General features: G+C 49.5%; 1 protein-coding gene across 1 annotated transcript in view; it reads left to right on the top strand.

Annotated features, from left to right (window-relative positions):
- The first annotated feature begins 223 nt into the window (after positions 1 to 223).
- LOC109301883 (glutamate formimidoyltransferase-like) overlaps positions 224 to 9057 on the top strand; it is a 39067-nt gene continuing 30233 nt past the window's right edge. The window contains exons 1-2 of the mRNA XM_019523175.1: positions 224 to 297; positions 3419 to 3503. The gene's annotated coding sequence lies outside the window, so the exon portion shown is untranslated. The remainder of the gene's footprint in view (positions 298 to 3418; positions 3504 to 9057) is intronic.

Here is a 9057-nt window from a genome sequence, read left to right as displayed (position 1 = left end):
GGCGGCCGGCGGACAGCGCCTGCTCACGGGAGCCGCCAGCCTCGCTCCCGCAGCCCGCCCGCACCTGCCGGCAGCCCACGGCTCGCGGTAGACTGCGCCTGCGCCGCGGCTCGGCTGGGTGGGACCTTCCACGGGGCGGAGCCTGGCCCAGAGCTCTCCTGCCATTGGCTGGTTCACGCCCAGCGGCCGTTGGAAGCGTGGGAGGGGTTCCGGGAGTGAGGCGCATACGCAGCAGTTCGGAGCCGTGGGGTCGTTGCTGTGGGCTGGGTTGTTGGTTCGCGTGGTGACGTAGTGGAGGTAATTTCAAAGGCAAGCGAGGCTGAGCTCTGGCGACTGGCCCCGTGGCCCCTCGGGCAGCCTTGCAGCAGGTGGCACTGACGTGGCTCTAGTAATCAGCGCTCCGAGGCTGCTGGAAGGGTCCGAGAGCCACGTGCCCCGCTGTGTCCAAGCCGCGTGACGTCACTGCGAAGCAGGGTGACCCGGTGAGGTGATGCCATGTGGGGGTGCTCTCCTCAAGGAGTGCGATGTCTCCGCGTGTCTTCACAGGGCCACCACGGTGCCATCCGTCCAGGTCATGATGCAAAGCTAGCTAAAATACCATCTTTATATGGGTTTATTTTTTTTAAAGCATCTTAAAAAATAAATACATTTTAAATTTTAAAAAAAATCCTATTTTTTAAAAAAAAAACAATTTATTTTTATCCACTCTGTTGATGGTTTCATTTTCCTCAGAGTCCTCTGGCAGTTCAGTGAGTGACGTGGACAGGTGTAGCATTCCCATAGCCAGTTCAGGGCAACATAGGGTGAAGCGGACCTAGTGGTTAATTTGGGACAAAGAGCCAGGATGGCAGGGTCTTCTTCCTTGCTCTCCTACCAGTCTGCTGTTTGGTTCTGGCCCGTGTACTTATACCCCCACTGAGCAAGGTGCTGCTTTGTTCTGCTTAAATGGCAGTTTTGGGGTGCCTAACTGATGTCACCAAGATTAGGTAGAATTGCAACTAGGTAGGCATGCCTCAGCATGGATTAAAACTCATTGAAAGGTTGGAGAGGTGAAATAGGGTGTCACTGGAGGTGCCTAAATATTGCTGTGTCTTTTGCATGGCAGAACAGGAAGGCCTGCAGGGGTGTCCTAACTCCTCAATGAAAGAGGAGAATTTTGTATGAGGCAAACACAGGCAGAATGGATTCCCTATGCCTCATCGTAAGTTTGCTTTTCCCCAGCTCACAGTCAGAGCCTTAGCAGCAAGGTTGAATTTGTTGCACTATGTCTAAGTTCCCATATCTGTAATTGAGTTAATAATAATACCTCCTAAGTTTGTTTTGAGATTATTCAATATAAGAAATTTTTCCCTAACTCCAATCCACAGGAGACACAGTACACAATGTATTATTGATTCACTTGAGGATGGAATAATTGGTCTTTTAGGGATTTGGGCAAGCAAGCTTCTTTACATATACTTGGGGGGTGGGGGCGGGACCTTAATTAGAGCAGCTCTCATATATTCAGTATCCCACTTATTCAGTTAGCTTTAGTTAAAGTGCCCCCGCTGCCATTTTGAAGCGTGAGGATGCTGAATACGTAAGATGCCGAGGAGCAGCACGTATTACAGCAGTCATCCTGCATGTCTGACGTGGCTTGCAGGTATAGCATTTGTGCTCATAGAAATTTGGGGGGCCCAATGTGAGTTCTTAAGTCAATCCTCCTTCCCAACTTGGCATCCATATTTCTCTGTATTGTTATATAGATAGTTATTTTGCTGTATTTTAAGCAAGACTAATACAGCCTTATCACGGTGTCAGTATAAATGAAGAATAATAAGTTTTATGGAAAAGGCCATTCATGACCCATTAAAGAAATGGCCAGTCTGGGCACCCTGGAATGCCTGGACCCAGGACAAATTGTTTGGTTGTCTCAGGAGTTTTACTAGGTTGAAACTTTGGCCATGGAGTGGTTCCACTGCTGTTTTAGGGCCTAGATTAGAGGAAGATTATATTTTTCCTCAATACACAGTCAGTGTACCAGGTAGGGAGGGCTTGGCCCTTAGGATTGTCAACAGCATTTTTTTTCCAACATACTTTCATTTTTTTTATCCAGAACTACTTTGTGTCCACACACGAAAATTCTTGTTTTTATTTATCTGGCATCTTATTCCATGTGAATTACATTGCATTGAAAATGGCATAGTTTTAGAATTAGTTATATTGCTCTAGGGTTTATGTGGAGACGTTTTTGTTTGTTTGGATAGTCATCTCACTGCTGTCCCATACCACATTGCTTCACCATTCGGTTGCCTGCCTCCACACCTATGGCACTTTGACTAGATAGCACTTCCCTGTTTAAATCTCAAGAAGCAGCCAGATGTGTTGAATTACAATGATTTTCATAGATTGTAAGGGGCTGGAAGGGACCTAGAAAGATCATTGGGTCTAGCTCCCCTTGCACTAGCCAGGAAAGACAGCTGAGGTGAGGTCTGATTCCCATCCAGAGACCTTAGATTTTCCTCGGGAGAAGCACATGTCCCATCCCACCATAACAAGGGACACTGGAATGTGAAGGTTCGTGAGCAGCTGGAGCAGTAAATGATGGAGCAGGGGTAGTAGCCCTAGTACACAGCCCAGTGCTATGATGAAGGGAGGTTGGTTGGTCCAACAGATTTGCAGGCATACTATAGAGAAAAAACTTGCAGTAGTGCTTATGCGCTTACTATAGTATTAGGTAGTATTTCTGTCAGGGAGGCTGCCACAGAACCCCAGCTTGTGCTGGAGAGTTTAGGTCAGTGTGATCCTGTGGTAGTCTGAGGCTACCATGGAAACTAAGTTGCAGCCAGGCTGTCCAGTGCCTGATTGTTACTGTTCATACTCTCCTGCCACACCTTTGGTGTTAAAGAAAAATCCAAAACAGAAAGTAAATACTGGGAGGTGTGCCTCTTGGGTCTTACTGCAACCTGGTTAGGGCTTTCAGCCTCTTCACAGGGATCCCCCATACCCTGCCCTTACCATGCCAGATGTTCAAAGGTGCAAAACTTCATTACAGTCTCTACTTAGTGTATTCACACAGTCCTATGAGCTTCTAATGACTGCCCGCTGATCGCGCCATGGCCTGTCCTCACCAATTGAAAGATTCCTAGGGCCTCAGGGGTTCCCAGGTATCTGGTCAGTTCTTATTTTTATTCCTCCTTTTGACCTCAGGTCAGTTCCTTTTCAGATTGCTCACATGGCTATAACCTGTGGCTGGTATCCCAGCTGAACATCTGAGTCACAGGGCTACTTCACCTAACTCTTCAAAATACAATCAGTGAACCACAGCCAGCCTGACAGTCCCTTGGTTCGGCTCCTGTGTTCCTCTGCCACTTGGGGAAAACCTGCCTCTCCTGAGCAGTTCCCTTTAACAGGTCCTCTTCTCCACTCTCTCCTGCAGGTAACAACCAAGAAGTGCTGCACTCACCAGCCCAGCTCCTTGTCCAACCCTCTTGCAAAGCTCCTGTGCCGGCTGTCACCTTAAGGTAAGTGCCGCTGTCTTCCTTCCTCTCTTTCAGTCCTGGTTAACCCCCCAACTTTGAGTCAGGTCAATTTCTACCCCTCTTGACGGTGGGCGTGGGCTCGAGCTCCTGCTCCTGCTGGTGTCTCTGGGACAAACTAACCTACCTGACCCCCGGACTTTTAACTTCTGGGTCATTGGCCAGAACCTATCAGGGCAGCTCCGTATCAGTGCAGGCTCCCATCACAGACCTGGCAGTTGGATCTGCTTGCGCTGCTCTGTTTTATTGTCTTCCCTCACCCATACAGATTAAGGTGCCCTCTTCGCTGCAGCAGTCCATCTGAGCTCCATCCAGTTGTGACGCAGCATGTCAGATGCCCTGTCACAGGTACCCTTTCCACTGCAGGTTCTGGAAAGGAGATTTTCTCAGACACGTTAGAACTGTCTAGCCTGCACAGTCTCAGGACAGAAATCCAGAATGACATTTAGCCAAAAATAGCTTCAAGATCCAGTTTGACAGTGCTGGAGAGGGAGGTTCCATCAGTAATAATCAGGAATCCTGGTTTTCTCTGTTTAAAAATCAGAAATTCTCCGATAAAAATTGCAAAATTTCTAATTAGAAAACCCGAAATCTGCATTTTTCTGCAATTAAAGTGAAACGCCACTATATGCATAGGTACCAGGTGACAATCCCATTGCAAATAAAGGGTGGCAAGGGGACCAAAAAACCTTGACTCAACAGGGAAATCTGGGAAAGCCTAGGAATGAAAAAAGGGGCATACAGATGGTGGAAGCAGGGGCTAGCCACCAAGGAGGAATATATCTACTTGGCTCACACTTTTAGGAAGTTAGTAAGAAAGGCCAAGGCAGCAATGGAACTCAGGCTGACAACTAAAAATAAAGACAACAAAAAGTCCTTTTTCAGTTACATAGGGAGCAAAAAGAAGGCGCATGGTAACATAGGACCCCTTACAGGACAGGCTAGGGCAATTAGTAACAGATAGGAGAGACAAAGCTGAGCTTTTCATTGAGTTCTTTGCATCAGTATTCCTGAACATGGATGTAGACATATCACTAAATGGGAGTATAGACAGGCACAAGAGGGACACCAGCCCACCAATGGTTAGTGTCGATGTAGTGAAGGGACACTTGGAGGGGCTTGATGTGTTCAGGTAAGCAGGCCTAAACAATCTTCATCCAAGGGTGCTGAAAGAATTAGCCAGTGTCATAGCAGAACCACTAGCAAAATTCTTTGAGCCTTCATGGGGCTCAGCAAGGGTCCCAGGAGACTGGAAAAGGACCAACGTGGTCCCTATTTTCAAAAAGAGGAGGAAGGAGGATCTGGGTAACTATAAGCTGGTTAGTCTCACCTCTATCCTTGGGAAAACCTTTGAAAAAATTATTAAGGCTTACATTTGTGCAAGTTCAGCAGGAAAAATAATGCTGAAGGGTAACCAGCATGGATTCATAGCAGGTAGATCCTGCCTGACAAACCTTGTTTCTTTTTACAACCAGGTCATAAACTGCTTAGATGCAGGAATCAAGGCAGATTTAAAAAAAGCCTTTGTTATGGTGTCACGTTCATTCCCATAAAAAACAACTAAGCGGCTGTGACTTAGATGATTACATGGTCAGGTGTGTGGCAAATTGGCTAGTGGGACGCACCCAGAGAGTGGTGGTTGATGGCTCAGTATTGACCTGGAAAGATGTGGGCAGTGGTGTCCCCCAAGGCTTGGTCCTTGGGCCAGTGCTGGTCCAATATCTTTATCAGTGATTTGGATGAGGACATGATGAGCACACTGTCCAAATTCACAGATGACACCAAATTATGGGGCAAAGCAGACACACTGGAGGGCAGAAAATGGATTCAGGTGGATTTGGACAGGCTGGAAAAGTGGGCAGAACAAAACAGGATGCAGTTTAACAAAGATAAGTGCAAAGTACTGCACCTAGGGAGAAGGAATCACCAACACACATACAGATTGGGGGATACTTTCTAAACAGCACAGCAGTAGAAAGGGATCTCAGAGTTATAGTTGACTCCAAGATGAGCATGAATCGTCGATGTGACAGTGATCACTGGAACTAACCGCACTCTATCATGCATTACCAGATGCATCATAAACAGGTCAAGGAGGTGGTACTTCCCCTCTATGCGGCATTGGTAGACCGCAGCTGGACCACTGCGTTCAGTTTTGGGTGCTGCAGTTCAAGAGGGCTGTGGATAACCTTGAGAGGGTCCAGAAGAGGGCCACTCATATGGTTAGGGGCCTGCAGAATAGGTCCTATGAGGAGAGGTTGAGGGACCTGGATCTCTTTAGCCTCTGTAAGAGAAGACAGAGGGGATCTGGTGCCTCTCACTGCCAACCTGCAGCCCTCCACTGCCCCCCAGGTGCCCAACCCATAGGCTCCTAGCCCTGTCAGCGCCCCTCACTCCCTACCTCACAGCTCCCCCACCCCGTTGGTGCCGCACCCTTGCTACCTGCAGCCCTACACTCCCTGCAGCCCTGCTGGAGGAGGCCCCCAGCTTCCAGGGCTATGGGGCTGTGGGAGGCGGCAGCTGCTGTGGTGTGAGCGAAGCGTGGAGCCCAGCTCCCCCTCCCCTGTGGGTGGCATGGCTAGAGTGGAGCTTATGAGGGGGAGGGGCGGCTGCAGGATAAAGGCTCCTTGACCTGCTGCCCTTCCCCTGTGGGGCCTCCGCAGTCCAGCGGGCAGGACCTGGCAGGGCAGAGTGGGGTGGGGCAGGGAGTTTTTGTGCTGCTGCTGGGAGTCCTGTGCCACCATGGCAATGTGCCCTTGGCCCACCTGGCAGCAGCGTGGCGCGCAACACTATGCTACCACCCCTGCTGCTGCCAGGTGAGTAGGGAGCACCCAGTGGTGGCACTGAGCATCCCCACCCCACACTGCTCTGCCTGATGTGCTGGGTCCCACCTGCTGGGCTGTGGAGGCCCCATAGGTGGCAGCTGGGGCTTGGGTGCTGCTGTGGTGGGGAGGGAGCAGGAGGCTCTGGGTCTGGATCCCTGACCCTCATCTACCCCTGCCCTTTGCACAAATCTGGGGGGCACGTGCCCCCACATGCCCTCCCTGGGAGTGTGCGCAGTGGCAGGGAGCCAGCCCTCCTGCTGCACCCCAGATGAGCCGTCCACCACTCTGTCCCACTCCCTACCCAGGCCCCACTCCCCACCCCGGCTGGGCAGCGCGCCCAGACCCAGACCCTGTCCAACTCTCTCCCTCACTATGGGGGGCCTCAATTCCACCCCCGTCCCCCAGCTTTCCTATGGGTAGCCGCTGTGGGATCTGCTCTAGGCTGCCTGGCTGCCACATGCATGTGTGCAGCACACATGCACATGGCACCCCCTGCCTGATTGCCCTCTTCCTGCTCCTCCCAGCTCCTTGCAGGCTGAAATCGTCAGCCTGCAAGGGGAAACTTGCCATTTCCTGCATTTTTTTTTCCTTTAAAGGAGAAAATCTGCATTTTTCTCCTTAAAAAAGAAAACCCACATTTTACTGCGTTTTTCTGCGGCAAACAGAAAACCCAGATTCCTGGTAATAATGATATATTGTATCAAAATAGATTGGCCAGTACTGACTATTTAGGAAGATTTAAACAACTTCATGTCAGGCAGCAACAGGATGCCACCAGGTTGGGTGGACATTATTGTATGATGCATCCTTAAATTTCCACCCAGGGAGGTTTTATCATCCTGAACTCTAGCAAGCTCAAAATGTTGTCTGCGCCAGAAAATTTAATCTCACAAAGTTCTTATTTTCCTGAAACACTGAATCCACAACTATGGACCCAGTATGCTGGCCTGACCCCTCATCCTATGTTGCTTGATGTTCTGTCTCAGGGCTGTCCAACTTCACTGTGACCATATGTGATCCCCAGGCAACATCACATACCTGCTGGGCCATGTGCTTCAGGGACGGCCCCTGGGAAACAGCCCTCTACCCTTGCCATGTGCCCCTGCAATCCCTTCTTCCCCCTGCCCATACTGTCTGCACAGGCAGTAGTGTGGCTCCCTTGCCCTCCTCCTGTGTGGGCAGCACTACCAGCTCATGGCCCTCTCCTGAGCTCACCTTGCCGAGAAGCAACCACAGGCTGTTTCTTGCAGGCTATATGGTGTCCCTGCCTGCGGGCTGCCTGTTGGACAGCCTTGCTCTGTCTCACCAACCCTCTGTTGCCATCTGGCTCAAGATTGTGGCACAACAGGGTAAAAGAAAAAAATCATTTGGTGATGTTTGTGTTTTAATGCTGTAGAAAAAAAATTGCACTGTGGAACTTTTAATTATTTTGATATGAGAGATTAGTAGTCTACGATTTTGGATAACAACAGCTTTTGTTGTTTCTCCCTGGTTTCTTAACACCTGATAAGCTGCAGCCCTCATGGAAATGGGCATTGCCCGCTTCAGAAACTCTATTAGATCTCTGAAGAAAGAGGACAAAAGAGGACATGTTTGCTGATCTTATAAGAGAATGCTACCAGAGAAAGTACATTTATGTTATTCATTTAAATCATTTCACTGGTAATCAACAATAACTTGCATCTCATGGAGAAATATCTGTTTCTGTGATGAATTTCAAGGTTGGCAGATAAGAGGCATGTAGGTTCTATGTGTGGTCTCTGTAGAATCTGGGAAATCCAACCATTCAAATCTTGTTGCAGATTTGAGTTGATCAGCACCCTCTTAATAGCTGACCAGACCTGCAGTGGAACAGCTTTAACAGTTAAATTATCAAAGCCAGCATGGTTATCTGTTGGTTATATCAGCTATAAAAATGATAGCTGTCAGGGTTGTGATAGCAATATGCTTCTCCACGGGAAAGGGGGCTCTCATGTTGATACTCCATGGTGTGCCCTGCGTGGATCTTCTGGAATTGGAGTGGCCAACCTGTGGCATGGGCAGCCTCTGTGTGTGACACATGGTGGATTGTGTAGGGGACAGGCAGCACTGTAGCAGATTGGGCAGAAGACCAGAAAGTAAGAGCATCAGATCAGGCAGGGAGCATAGGCCAGGAGGCAGAAAACAGAGCAGAAACTTGATTAGGGAGTAGAAGGGTGAGTAGCCAATTGGGTAAGGGAAAGAGATTGGGGTGGCACTCAGCAAGCGTGTGGGACTAATTTATGGCACACCTGCCAAAAAGGTTGGTGACCCTGTTCTAGAATGGTGGTTCTCAACCTTCGTAGGGCCTTGTTACACCTTATTCTGAGCTGCACAAATGGTGATCAGTGTTAGTGCTAGCTCCAGTTTGGAGCAGTCACACTGCAGGCCAGAAGGGGCCTGGAGGACTAAAAGGTAAGAATCCTCCCCTACTATTCTGGGCTTCCCTTCTGCCCCCCAGGGCTCTCTTGTTTCCCCCCTGCACCTGAGGGCCCCCCCCCCCGCCTCTTGGGGTTCCCCCCTGCCTTCCCTCTACTCCCAAAGCATTACTTACTTACAAGGTTAACCTGTTGTGACTGGGCAGACATTTTAACCCTTTCCTGGGACAGACAGGTTGGGCAAGAGTAAGTGATCAAGGGGTGGTGTGTGGGGCAGTGAGTGAGGACCTGGGGTGCTGGGAAGAGGGGGTGTGCTTG

This window comes from Gavialis gangeticus, unplaced genomic scaffold (assembly GCF_001723915.1).
Source record: "Gavialis gangeticus isolate Ggan-Ray unplaced genomic scaffold, GavGan_comp1, whole genome shotgun sequence".
In the NCBI taxonomy this organism is placed as follows: Eukaryota; Metazoa; Chordata; order Crocodylia; family Gavialidae; genus Gavialis; species Gavialis gangeticus.
This window is presented reverse-complemented; position numbering and strand designations above follow the sequence as displayed.